We start from the raw sequence: 13192 nt of genomic DNA, 5'->3' as shown, positions 1-13192 counted from the left end.
TTTAAAAAAGTCCAACCAGTTGAGGAGAGTGGAGACACACATCAGTAGAAAATGGACAGCCAGTTACCTTCAATAAATAAAAACAGCAGATGCAGTTGCAGCCAATCAGACTGATGCAAGGCATGTGGTAAAATATGTGATTCGAACAGACAGACCCATCAATCGAGCTGCACTCCTACAGCCACAAGTCAGGGCTGTTCCTTCTTTCGAGCAGAATGACAGGTTAATGCAGAGTGCTTCTCCTCGCAATGCATGATGGTACAAAAGAAGCATGCATGCGTGTAGGTTAGTTTTACAACTTTGAGAGAGGCAGAGAAAACTTAAGTCAGTGTTGTCTCACATTTACTGATTGCCATCAGGCATGAGGCTATGTTCCAGAATTACAGAGATGTTTGTTAATCCAGCCTGACACGTCTGATTTGTTCTACAATATCAGAAATGGCGATCTGTCTCCACAGCTTTAATGTATGCAAGCCCTCAAAGGTGCCTCACTGCCTCTATCTTGAGTGTCTCAACATTTAGAGCTCCAAAACCCATTGTGCACTATGCTTTGGATTGTAAGGGCCTTGTCCATCCATGATAACTTTCCTTGGCCCAGTCTTAAGATCCTGTGTAAAGGTGTTTGCCTTGTTGCTTCATAAGCTAGTAAGTAGAACCAATTGTATTGGGTGTTAATTTGAGCTTGTGTCCCTCCCTTCTAAATAACCAACTGGGGGTATTGGCCTAGTAAGAACAGTTTTGTACTATGCTTACAAAATACCTACTTGTGGTCAGGTCCGTAGTACAGAGGGTTGTAAAATGTGTATGGACTGGTGGATGAGTACAGAAGTTGATTAATGAAAGTAGTAAATGCCTAAGGAAATAGGAGAGATGTAGTCTACATGGGTGTGGTTGAATTGTATATGTTATGTAATATAAAAAGAGGGTGGTATAATAAGATAGGGGCCTAGTTACAAAGGCATTTGAGAATGTAAAAACATACTCCTATAGTACTCCTATATGAATTTGTGAATAGGTCCTGAAACGGCCAACAATCAATTCGTAAAAGTACAAAGAGGTCCGTTCTATTTGTATTAACTGCAAATTAATATCCCCGTTTTAGATATTTTGGGGCTGATTCAAAATGAATAGGACACGTTACAACGCATGCGTTACAACAAGTGTCATTACAACAAATTTTGTACAACGTGAAGTCTACTACAACACATGTTGTTACAACGGATGTCATTACAACGCATAATCCATTACAACGCAATTACTATTCTAACTCCGCTAGGGCGTTACTTTGGGGAATGGGTTGTAACGGATTATGCAATGTAATGTTAATGACATGCATTGTAATGGATTTTGCGCTGGAAATTTGTTGTAATGACACGCGTTGTAACGCGTGCATTGTAAACGATGTTTCCCATTCAAAATGGCATGTAAGAGTATTTAAAAAGAGAATTACAGGAGTAAATGTTAACGTACTCCAAAATGCATTTGTGAATAGGCCCCGTGTTATGTTGGAAATGTAGATATGCTTGTAACTATGACTTATTGAAGACTTGGATACTTTTTAATGTAATTGTTTATTTGCAGCAGTCTTTCTCCGTCTGAGACTTCGAACATAGCTGCTTTCTAACATTGGAGATCAAACCTATCAAGGAAGGCGAATAGCAGAAATGAAGGCGAGGCAGTTCTTCTAGCCCACATCCACTGGCTCGCCAACAGATTATCAAAGTCCTCTGCCTCACAAAGGGGCACTTGGAGAATCCCCTCTCTACAATGAGATATAATGATATTCTTCATGTCCCCACTAACTGCTGTGCAAACCAACACCACATACGGATCCCAAGAATACACAACACCACACCACAATAACTGGTGAACAAAATCATAGCAGAGGAAAAAAGGTGCTTGCTTTAACATTCATCTCACTACATGAACTATGTAGTGCAATTGTTTAAGTGCTGTAGAACAGACACAACTTCCCCTCGAAGCAGCAGCAAAACTGCAGATATTATTATGGTAAGCGTTTCAAGTCAATATTGATGACCTGATCATGTAATGTGTGGTTCATCGTGAGTGTCTACTGTCATTTCACAAGAAGGTATCAAGATGCATTCGTCTAAATCTTCATTCCAGGTTAGGCAAAATGTGACTTTGGTATTATAAAATTAAGTGTCACATGGTTTTCTGTGATGGAGCAAAGCACTCTTCTATAATGAAACGAGAAAGAAAAAGACCAGTACACTCAAGTCAACTCGAAACTAAGGTGCACACAACAACTTTAAAGTGATATCCTCCCAGGCAATACTTTTCTTCACTCTGGGATTCAACAGTGTAGATCGAAACAGAATAGACGTTTGTAATCTCCACAAGAGGCGGTAGGGGCAAACATATTTACAGCTCTCGAAATGACAGATGTGCTTTATAGATCAATATATAAAAGCAAGCTTATAGAAGATGATAAATGGAAATTAAAAAAAGGAACTTGGACATATAATACAACCATACCAAACATATCATACCACCCTGGTGTCTTTAATGGTTGCTCTATTTTCTTCAGACGGGGCTAACTAATGTATTATAGTTTTAAAATTGCTACTGAACGGTGAGTGACCATGACACATGAATTAATCAATATGTGCTGAGAATTTACTATGCATGTGGAAGTCTCCATTAATAAGCCACAAACATTCAGGGGGAAAAATGTAACAGTAGGAAACTGAAATTGAATTGTTGCACAACCATATAAAATATTTAGCTTAAGGCACGTAAAGAGCGATTCCTTCCAGAAAGGAAGAATTAACAGAAGTTAAGGACTCCAAGGGCCAAGGAGTGTGTATATTTTTTAACCGTTTAATAAAAACGTTAAATTAACAAATGCATATATAAGAACTGCCATGATTATGTCAAAAATGACTGTGCTAATTTCGTGAAAGGCTCACTGGTTTGTGATGATAGCGATTAATCGGGTCCACTTTGACAAAAAAAATGTTTCAAGAAATGCTTCCTTTCGAAATAATGCTTGTCTGAACCAAGTTCCAAAAGAAAAAGTATTGCTGTCCCATTACTGAATAGGATTTCAATATTTCATTATTAAAACTGACCTCTTCCCCTTGATTGTGCCAGAGAACACCCCAATACAGACAAGCAAGTAGCAATTATGATGGAAACTGTTTTCTACTCTCCAGTAGACGGCTTTTACATTTTTACACTGCTTCAACTGAAGATGTTGCTGGAAAAGGAAACTACATATGCCTACTCGGTTACTCAAGCAGCAAATTACTGTTGATGACTAGATTAAATATAGAAGACTGGCCGAACCGCCTATTAGTTGCATTAGTTGAACCTTCTACCACAGAAGCATCTTACAGATCTGTTAGTAGAACAGCAGAGCCATCTCTGTAGCCATGTGAAGCAAAAATAAACGTTGCCTATATAGATATGTGGACCGATGGCTAGGGTTACTTACTGATTGCGTGTCTAGTGTCACACTGTAGAAACAGACTAGATATCGTACAAGATGCAGGACCTTCCAAAATGTGAATCCCAGGTTAAAACCTTAGCAAGGCCAACTCATCAATTCAATTCACCACTTGGCGACATATGAAATTGATTCTCTTTGCAACATAGTCTTTTTGGTTTACTAGATGCTAGCTCAGGAATGCCTGGTTAACAGATTATTATGGACTTGCCTCCTATTAATCCTTGTCAGTGTTGATATAGTGTCATGCCAATCTACTTATTGTACTCTGTTGAAAATGTGTATACCACTGTCATTCACCCTAGCGGGACTACCTACAATACTTGGACAGCTATTGTGTTGTTTTCTCACAGCCAAGCTTGTAAGTTTTAAAAAACAAAATCAAACTATTTGGAACACAAAGAAGAATGCCTGGTTAACTGGCAGAGTTTAGGATGCAACTGTCCATAAAATGTCACTGCTTTGCATTCCTGGTTCGAATGAACAAGCGCCACTGGGCACCAATTTTCACTCTGATTTAGTGAAAGGTAATGGAGAATGCATCAAGTGGAACACCACTTCTCAACATCTCCTTTACACAAAAGCCACGCCATCATTGGGATTCACCAAGTTCCGCTATAGATCTTACTATTGATTGCAAAATGCATACAGAAGGAGCCCTTACTGACATTTGCATGTCACTGCTTCAACTGGAATTCAATAAAACAACAATAAAACAACAAAGTGAAAAGCGACAATTCTTTTTCAACATAGTAAAATATCCATTATTCAGTCACTTACAATTACAAATCCATGCATATTTGGTTTCATTAATAGATTACTAGCACATACATAAAGGTGAATTTCTTTGAAGATAAAGTAAAAGCTCAACGCATATTTTGAAATCTGCATGTTTTCAGCCACATACATTCTCAATAGTTAAATATATGCACAAAAAATAGCGAGGGTATAAGAATGTTATTTTATTAGTCTGCAATAAAGCATATGGCGAGTAGACAGCCAAACCAACGTTGCAAATCTATTTGGTAGTTTCAGAGTCCGTGCGATCAAAAGCATTAAAGGTTGATTGATGGTCTGTTCATACGCAGAACGTGCACAGCAAACAACAAAAGTTTAAACTCTTCTGGGGACCATCGTTTATTTAAGATATGCGAAAACGACTAACTTCGATCCCCAGCTCCCCTCCGCCAAATATTATTTCATGCTGCTTCAATTATTCTCGGCAGAACTTCACTAATGTATATCCCTGACTTTTTGGCATGAGGTCCGGAGTAGGTGGGGATGGGTGAGCTGCCAAAACATTACTGTGTTGTACTAACTAAATACGTTTTCCTCTCGGATCAGTGTATGCACTGTTCCTGGCTTCCTGTCATATTTAACAAAGAGGATTCTTTCAAACACATCTTAAACCACAGCAACATTGCCTTAGCCTTATTCATAATGTGATGTGTGACGATAGTAGGCAACAGAGAACAAATAGCAACAATTCTATAAACGTGCGGTATTAATGTAAATGCACACGATGAGCACTCTAAATATGTCTTCAAATATGAAAATGTAAAGAATGAAATAACCAAAATACTGAATTAAACTATACAGAATTCATTTTAACTAGCCTGCAAATTTAGAGCGGAGAGTAAATGTTTTCAAAACGAAAATATTGCTACTCACATGAACTGGATGTACCTATCCTTATTTCGGCGACAACACCTCTGTATTTCTTGATGCAGCAATTTAAAATATTTACTACCAGACAGTACCTAATTTTAGGTTTTAAGTGCCTTAACAGCTCTATGAAATATGATCAGCAGCTGCAAAGTGGAACTCCGCAGCATGCACTGAAGCTCGGCCGCCAGCATGGTTTCGGAGGTGCGATCCCTCCCAGCCCCACACTCACTGGCCTTGCTTGCCCTCCCTCTCTTCCAGTGAGGCACAAATAACGGGAATTCAGCAAAACACCGCAATCGAGTGACGCAACGTGCGGGACATTGGCAACAGCAATATTGAGAACAGGGCACGGACTTCGCCGTGTGATGCCCGTTCTGGCTGCTGAGTTAATAGCCGAGGGACCGCTCCGTACTGCTTTGGGGCCACCTCGCAGCAAGTGATCGCATTTCTCATTATTAGCATAACTAAAGATGAACGTGTGTTACAGCGGACTTCTGAACTACGCCGTCTCAGCTGCGGCACCTCTCTCTCCCGTGTAAACAAACGCTAGCAGCTCGCAGGCACATCTCACGTTCACGGCGTGCACGAGTGTGTGATGTTTTGAGATGTTTTTTTTTTAATTGAGCTGTAGCCGCGTCCCGACCGGTCTGCTTGAACCATCCTAGTCCCCCGGTTGGAATCCTAAACAAAATAAATGCAATGGTTGCTTTCTTGGCACGACGATCGCTTGGATTTGCCTACTTCGGGTCTTGGAGCGAATGTCCAAGGGGCTTACTGACCACTCGTACAAAAGTTCGTCCATAATTTGCACAAAACTCCTCTCACAGAGTATGAACTTTAAAACAAACAACATTTATTGAGGAAGACCCGTTATTTTCTATACCACACGAGGACAAAGAGCAGAAGTTACCTGCTGATCGTTACATGCACCACAGGAACACACCAGAAACATGCTTTCGTTCTGGGACACAGGATCGCAAATAGTGTAATGGTCAGAAAAGCGTGGCTAAATCATGCCTAGGTTGCGTGCACCTAGCAACGTAAAATGCAATCCATGCCAAAACTCCCGCATCAAGCGGAGGGGGGAGGGTTCCCCAAAGTGGATCTTACCTCCCGCCTCCCGACAGAAGATCTTAAAAATCCGATTGCCTCAACTTTGGTTTCCAGAGTATCCGACTTCAACATATGGAGCAGCGAGAGGCAGTGGAAAAGCTACTTCATAGTGATTGACAAGCTATGGTACGGCATGGGGAGGGGCTTAGGAGTTGGCCCGCCTCACCTATCCTGCGATTGGTTAAAAGAAATATCCCGCCCCGGAAAAGACAGCCCTCAAAGAACCGCCCTCTATACTACTGCCCCGGAAGAGGCAAATCAATAGCTAGCCTCACGTGGATCGGTGCTCCAGGCAGCTCATGCTGGCTTTCTTCGTTTGCTTTCTTAGTCCATGATGCCGCCTGGACCAGGCTGAATTGTTAGCGCTCCCGACTCTGTAGACGGACCAGAGCAGGCGTCAGACGCCGCACTCCTGTGACCTGCGAACAGCAGTAAAAGAGCACAGGGTGGGAACACTGTCACTCTCTAATTCTTTGAGCGGTGTTTACGGAGGACAGTAGCGGGCAGGCGGTGACTGGGAAGGTGGTCGGCAGAATGCCCCTGACAGCCTGGACTAGGGTCGTGTTTCCGGGACGTGGTCCCTACTCAGGAGGGAGAATCCCTATTTATGAAGCAAAAACTTGGTTTATTTGGTCTGTCTCCTGCCTGAAATTGCACCCGCTTCGATTGAAGTAAACGGGGAAAGTACATTACCCCCAATCCTATAAATAGATTGACAAGTTGAAGACATACCACAGAACTGTCATCGGAAAAGTCACAGCCAGATAGTTGGGGTTGAGCGTCTAAAACACCTGTCTCTTCATGACCTGTAGGTTGCAAATGACAATTATGTTAGATAAAGTCTTAATTAAGGTCTGTGTAATATCTCTTGCCATATAAGTAGTTGCTGATTAACAGAGCTTCAAACCAATTGAACATGTATAATTTTCAAGTGTGCCTGTTTTGCTCTAAGGTGATGCTCACCTGCTTCTCTTATCCAGTGTGTTTGTGTTATACATTCCTTGGTGAATTCAGGGATAACTGCTTTCCAAGTGTCCATATCGCCCTCATACTAGCTGTGCCTTCATTGATTTGGATGTATTCAATGATCCGAGCCTTCAGTTCAGTTGTGTATTGTATTTCCTATACTAGGAGCTTGGGAAAGGTTCCTATCCTAGTTAAAGGTAATCTAGTTGGAATTTCTAAATCCAAGAATACGTGATTATGGTCCGATACCCATAGCTGGTGGAAAATAATGTTGGTCTTAGGTACTCATCCCTTATTTATTGAAAACAATATTCAGTCCTTCAATAGTGTAGGCGGAAGAGGGAATGGACAAAAAAGCTTAATTGCAGGGATTATGCCTTCACCAAGGATCAGTTAGATCCAAATGTATATGCTAATGAGATCGTCAGCCCTGATTTTTGTCTTGGGAGAGTGGGTGCTTAAGTTAGTGTTGTCTAAGTTTGGAAATTGTATACAATTAAAATTACCTGGAACTATGATGCCCAGGTTTATTCAAAATAATTGCATGTAGTTCAGTTCAGATTGTGAGATCATTTGGATTGGATTCATAAACAGAATCTGTATTTAAAGTGATTGCCCTATTTTTAAATTAGACTAATAGCCACCTCCCCTGGGAGTGTCATATTCTGAATACTCTGTAATTGAGTTTAAAAAGAGGTTTGTGGTACTTTTAATAGATGTGTTACTGATACTGAATGAGTATGTGTATTTGTGTAAATTAATTAAAATTGAAACCATTATTTGTAATAAATCACTAAAACACAACAATAAAATCAGTGAAGAACATTTGAACACCAGTAGGAATACAACATGACTATAAAATACTACTCCATTGCAAAACTAAATAAATATCACTTTAAAATATTGGTTCTGCGGCAGTGTCTGTAGACAACACAATCAATTCCTTTGTTCTCTGGTATTAAAGATCGTTTTGACAGATTTTCCGAAATGTGGCAAGTACACGGGAACAGTGGTAGTCATACAAAATTCCAACACCTAATTGCAGGAGGAGATCACGTTGAACCTGATCATTGGTTTTAGTACAGCGCGACGTGCAGTTAAAAACTCCAGACAACTTAGTAAGTGAATCATAGATTCTCTTTTATCCTTGGAGAATCTACAGGGCATGCTTCCTGATAATCCTGCCCTCTGTAGTCTGAATTCATTAATTGGAAGAACCAAGAGTCGCGCTCTAAGGATGCAGTGCCTAGTTCCCTTGGTTAATGCTGACTTTAAATAGGGTTCCATTTTCGCTTCCCCCTATGAATATTACGATTGGGGCAGCAAAGGTGTTGGAATGAACAGTTGCTAAGTCGACTTTCCTTGAGCTGTATGTAGCTGTGTTGCTTTTATGCTGGAGGAAGGAGCATTGAGGGGATCCTTACCGGCTGTTTCTTTGGAGTGCTGTCGCTGCCATTATTGTTCTCTGCCTTTTTTACTTGAAATCCACCAGCAACTCGCCGGACCCGCTTCGCGGGTCCCGCAGCGCACATTCTACCAGCGAGAGTTGCTGCTGAGAGAGGGGCTGTCTTCTGCTTAAAGATCTTGGGCGTGTCATTGCTGGCAGGGCTGCGAGTACGTTAGCAGGGACTCCATCACCCAGGAGTCCCTGCGAGCCCAATTTGTTTCACCTGGGCTGCTCTCCCTGCTGGCCCCGCCCACTACTCCCTCTGTTTGCTATTTCAGGAGGCCGTACTGCCGCAGCGCGTGGGAGCGTCCCGGGAGAAGCCCGTGCAAAGGGCGGGCCCTCTTAGGCCCTCAGAGGCCGGGCTGGGCCCTGTCACTAATCTGTTTTGCTGCCCTGACTCCGCCTCTTCTTGAGGATTCCAGTGCTGTCATGGCCCAGAGCCCCGACAAAATCAGTGTGGTAAAACCGGGGGGTTTGTTAAATGGCTTTCTGGTTAATTATTTCAAGCAGGTCCAGTCGGCTGAGGAGAGGGATACTCTATTGGCTGAGCGTAGAACAGAGCGCCGGCGCTCTGTTAAATCTAAAACTCAGGGCTCCTAAAGAATCTACTCCCCAGGCCTCTCCCCGTGATGGAGGTAGTTATAGTGGTAATGATGATTCTTTTTTACAGGAGAGGGCCCCACTTTTGCCGCGTGATTGTTCCCCAACAAACTGCGCCCCGATTATTCAGGATATTAGTGATACCCCTCCCCATAGTTCTAGTAGTACACTTGTTGGCTCTAAATCACAGTTCCCTAGCCGCGGTAAAACGTCTAGGAAGAAGTCTAAGAAATTTGATATGGGTAAGGTTCATGGCCCACCACCAAGTAAAATAAGACGTAAGGAGGGGGCGGGCATGGTTAAACCCAAGACCAGTCACTCTGATTTTGGGAAGTACACAAAGACTACCGATGGAATTGAATCGGGGTTAGTGGCTGCATCAGGAACTCCGCCTATATTGGTTTCCTCTTCCCCTTCTGTAGGCCTGGTAAAAGCAGTGATCAGTTCTGAGGCCCCCTCTACATCAGTTGAACCGTCGCAGTTGGTAGTACCCCCCACTGCTTCATTAGTCAATTTGGGTGACCTGATCAGATCCCTTATTTCGCCTATTATCGAGAGTCTGAAGAGGGTGGAGCAAAGGCTGACGAACATTGAGTCCGTATTAAGCTGTAAGGTTAACTCGGTCGAGGCTCAGATGCACAAGGCTGCCCCCCGCTCCTCCCTTGCTACACTACCCATCTTCAATGCACCCATGGACATCCCTCAACCCAGCAAAGCCACATCACAGCCAACTAATCAGTTAGTACTTAATCAACATAGGCTAGTGCCCCCTAGGAATGAAATAAATTCGGTTACTAAACCTGTTAGTAATCACTTGGGGGGAACTCATTGGCACCCACAGGGGATTTGTGGGAAGAGGGGGGTAATACCAGTCACAATAGGGTTCTAGCAAACCATGGACCCCAGGTAGAACTACCCCCAGAAGCTGTGCCCTTGGTGGTTGTCCTGACAGGGGTCCCCATACTGGCAGATAATAAGAGGGAAGGATTTACCCAGTTGAAAAACAAAATTATGCATTGGTTAAGTATACATAGACCAATCAATAAGAACATCAACGGCGAGATACTGCGTGTTAGGCGACTCTCCTGGCTTGGAGGCAGATCCAAAGTGATCGAGGGTGACATAGTTGTGATAAACTTCAGAGATCCAGGTACAGTTGATTATATTCTGAACTGGCCCTCGGGAAATGATAACAACTGCATTAGCCCCCGTGCCTTGACATACTTTTATCCTAGATCCCTGGTGTTCCCCCCCCCAACCCACACTAGCGAACAGGTTGCACCTTATCCAAAGATCCCTATAGCACCCACCACTAGGCATTCTGTATTTGACCCCCAAGGGTGGAACATTGTTCCCCCTAGATTTAATAGAAATACCTACTGGAGAATGGACCACATGAGACCCTTTACCCCTCTAGAGACAGGGAATAGGTTCGACGTGTTTGCCGGTATGGATGATTGTGATTGAAGTTCGCAGTCCATGTTGGGTACACGGGGTAGTGCAGGAGCTGCCAGACTAGTGGGTAGTGATCTTGAGGCTCATGGAGAGGCCACTGGTTCCGACCTTGGGAACGAGGTTCCACCGGTTCCCAATAGACTTGTTATTAGTAAGACCCCAACCACCATTCACTCATTGTCCTTGGGGTGTAGATGTGTTAGTTGTCAACCTTTAAACTCACTAGATCGTATTGAAGTTACCATCGACCCTATCTTAAGTGTGTCGGGTGGTAACAAGGGGGTTATCCCTGTTAAGCCTATTAGAGGTAAGGAAGTTTTACACTTGATATCTTGGAATGTGGCCGGGTTGCAAAAAAAGATGGCTCTTCCAGAATGGAACAACTTTATTGAAAAGTTTGATGTATGTTTGTTCCAAGAAACGTGGAGCCTGCTCCCCGTCCACAAATCTGGCTATGCAACCTTTTGGGTGCCTGCTTACAGTTGTGGGAAGGGCAGACCTGCAGGTGGTTTACACGTATGGGTAGAAACTGAATTGAATTGGGACGTCTCTACCCATGAATTAGCAAGTAGGGACATTCAACACCTTTCATTTGCAGGCCAAAAGAAGGACAGCAGGATTGATTTATTTAATATCTACTCTAGAGGGACCCCGGGAGACAAAACCCCATGTACTTTTACGACTCTAGAACAGGCACTAGCTAACTGTCCCCCTTCCTCTAAAATTCTTGTGGGTGGTGATTTTAACTGTACATTTGAACCCCTTAGTGGGGACGATCCCTTGGGTACAGAAGATGAGGACTCCAGCTGGTCTATTCCTGCTTTGTCACTAGCCCCAATCAAAAAATGGTCATCTAAGGCAATACAGATTAATGCCCTCACTGTGGAATATAACCTAAGAGCTCTAAATGGTAGGTCACCTTCTGACCGGGACGGAGCAATGACCGAGCAATGACGGAGCAATGACGGAGCAATAGGCTTAGTGGCCCGTCCATAATTGATTATATTTTACTGGATGTCACTTTGTGGCGTGACCTAATAGATATGGAGGTGGTCCCATCGCAGGATAGTGATCACAACCCCCTAAGTATGAAGCTAAGGTGGGGTAATCTAAAAGGAGATTTGAAGAGTGCCCCCTTGAGGCTAACAAGTGAGGTGGTCCCTTATAATGGTAACCGTAGGTTGAAATGGGACAAGGTCCATTTACAGACTGACATCCTGGCGAGGATTAGGGCGCATATAGAACAGCTGACTGTAGAGTTGGCGGGACTTGATTCGGGAACAGGTAGTGCCCAGGAGCCCCTTTTCGCCCTGGTCTATAAGAATGCTATTGAGGAAGTTGGTAAATACTTTCTAATCCAGGGTAAAAGTGGCAGATTGAGTAAAAAACCGCCAAAACCAGTAATCCATGGTACTCTGACCAGTGTAAGGTAAAAAGGAAGGAGTTAACCGTTGCCTTACGCAGAAAGAATCAGTTTCTGGTCAGAGTAGCCAGGAAGGAGTATGCGAAGGTAATGGTGCGGGCTAAAAGAGAGTGAGAGGAACAATACTGGCAGGACCTCAAATGTGCATCTAGTAGGAAGGATGCATCGCTTTTTTGCGATCTGATTAATAAGGCCAGGCAGCGCTCCAAGCCACCATTAGTTAATCATATAACCAGTCAACAATGGTATTCGCATTTTTCTGCTCTGTATGGCGGAGGGGAGGAGATGAGCCCTTCTCTTTCCCATTCAGTCAGTAGGGTCTCTCCCTTACAGTTGCTCGAAGAGCCATTTTTGGCCTCTGAGGTAGTATCTGCTATTCGACATCTGACTCCGAAGAAGGCTGCTGGCCCCGATGGAATCCCGGGAGATCTTCTCCTGGAAGAACCCGCAGCCTGGGCCAAACTTATTGCCTTAATAATGAATTTGATCTCCAAGGGACACCCAGTGCCAGATTCGTGGAAGGGAGCAGAGGTGATAACCGTGTATAAAAAGGGTGCCAGAGACGACCCTGCCAATTACAGACCGAACAGTCTGATTGACGTGATCCAGAAAGTGGTTGGCAGGGTCATTATCCTGCGGGTGGGTGCCTGGATGGAAGAGGAGCACGTTCTTTCTCATTTCCAAGCCGGCTTTCGTCAAAAGGTGGGGACGATGGACCAGGTCTTCCGTCTTTTTTGCGATCTATTGGAAGTCTGTGACCATCAACAATGGTAGTCTCTACCTGGCCTTCATAGATCTCAGGATGGCGTTCGACTTGGTCCCTCGAGCAAGTCTTTGGGACATTTTAGAGAAGATGGGCTTCCCAGGACTACTCTTGGATTTTATTGTGAGGCTTCATGAGGGGAACTACGCGAGGATCAGATGGGGCACCCAGGGACAACTGACTGAGAGGGTGCCCGTGAGGAGGGGAGTTCGCCAGGGATGTGTTATGGCAACAACCCTGTTCTCTCTCTTTGTGAATGGTGTGGTGGACCATCTGAGAGAGGAA

General features: G+C 43.6%; 1 protein-coding gene across 7 annotated transcripts in view; it reads right to left on the bottom strand.

Moving 5' to 3' along the window:
- The window catches only part of EYA4 (EYA transcriptional coactivator and phosphatase 4), a 671943-nt gene extending 665562 nt beyond the window's left edge, over nucleotides 1–6381 (bottom strand). For 2 of the 7 annotated variants that reach the window (XM_085612271.1, XM_085612267.1), the window contains exon 1: nucleotides 6251–6381. The gene's annotated coding sequence lies outside the window, so the exon portion shown is untranslated. Of the gene's footprint in view, nucleotides 1–5143; nucleotides 5247–6050; nucleotides 6183–6250 lie in introns of those variants that run through there. The other 5 variants (XM_085612263.1, XM_085612265.1, XM_085612268.1 and 2 more) reach the window with 4 other exon arrangements.
- Nucleotides 6382–13192: the final 6811 nt, after the last annotated feature.

This window comes from Triturus cristatus, chromosome 6, assembly GCF_964204655.1.
Source record: "Triturus cristatus chromosome 6, aTriCri1.1, whole genome shotgun sequence".
NCBI lineage: Eukaryota > Metazoa > Chordata > Amphibia > Caudata > Salamandridae > Triturus > Triturus cristatus.
This window is presented reverse-complemented; position numbering and strand designations above follow the sequence as displayed.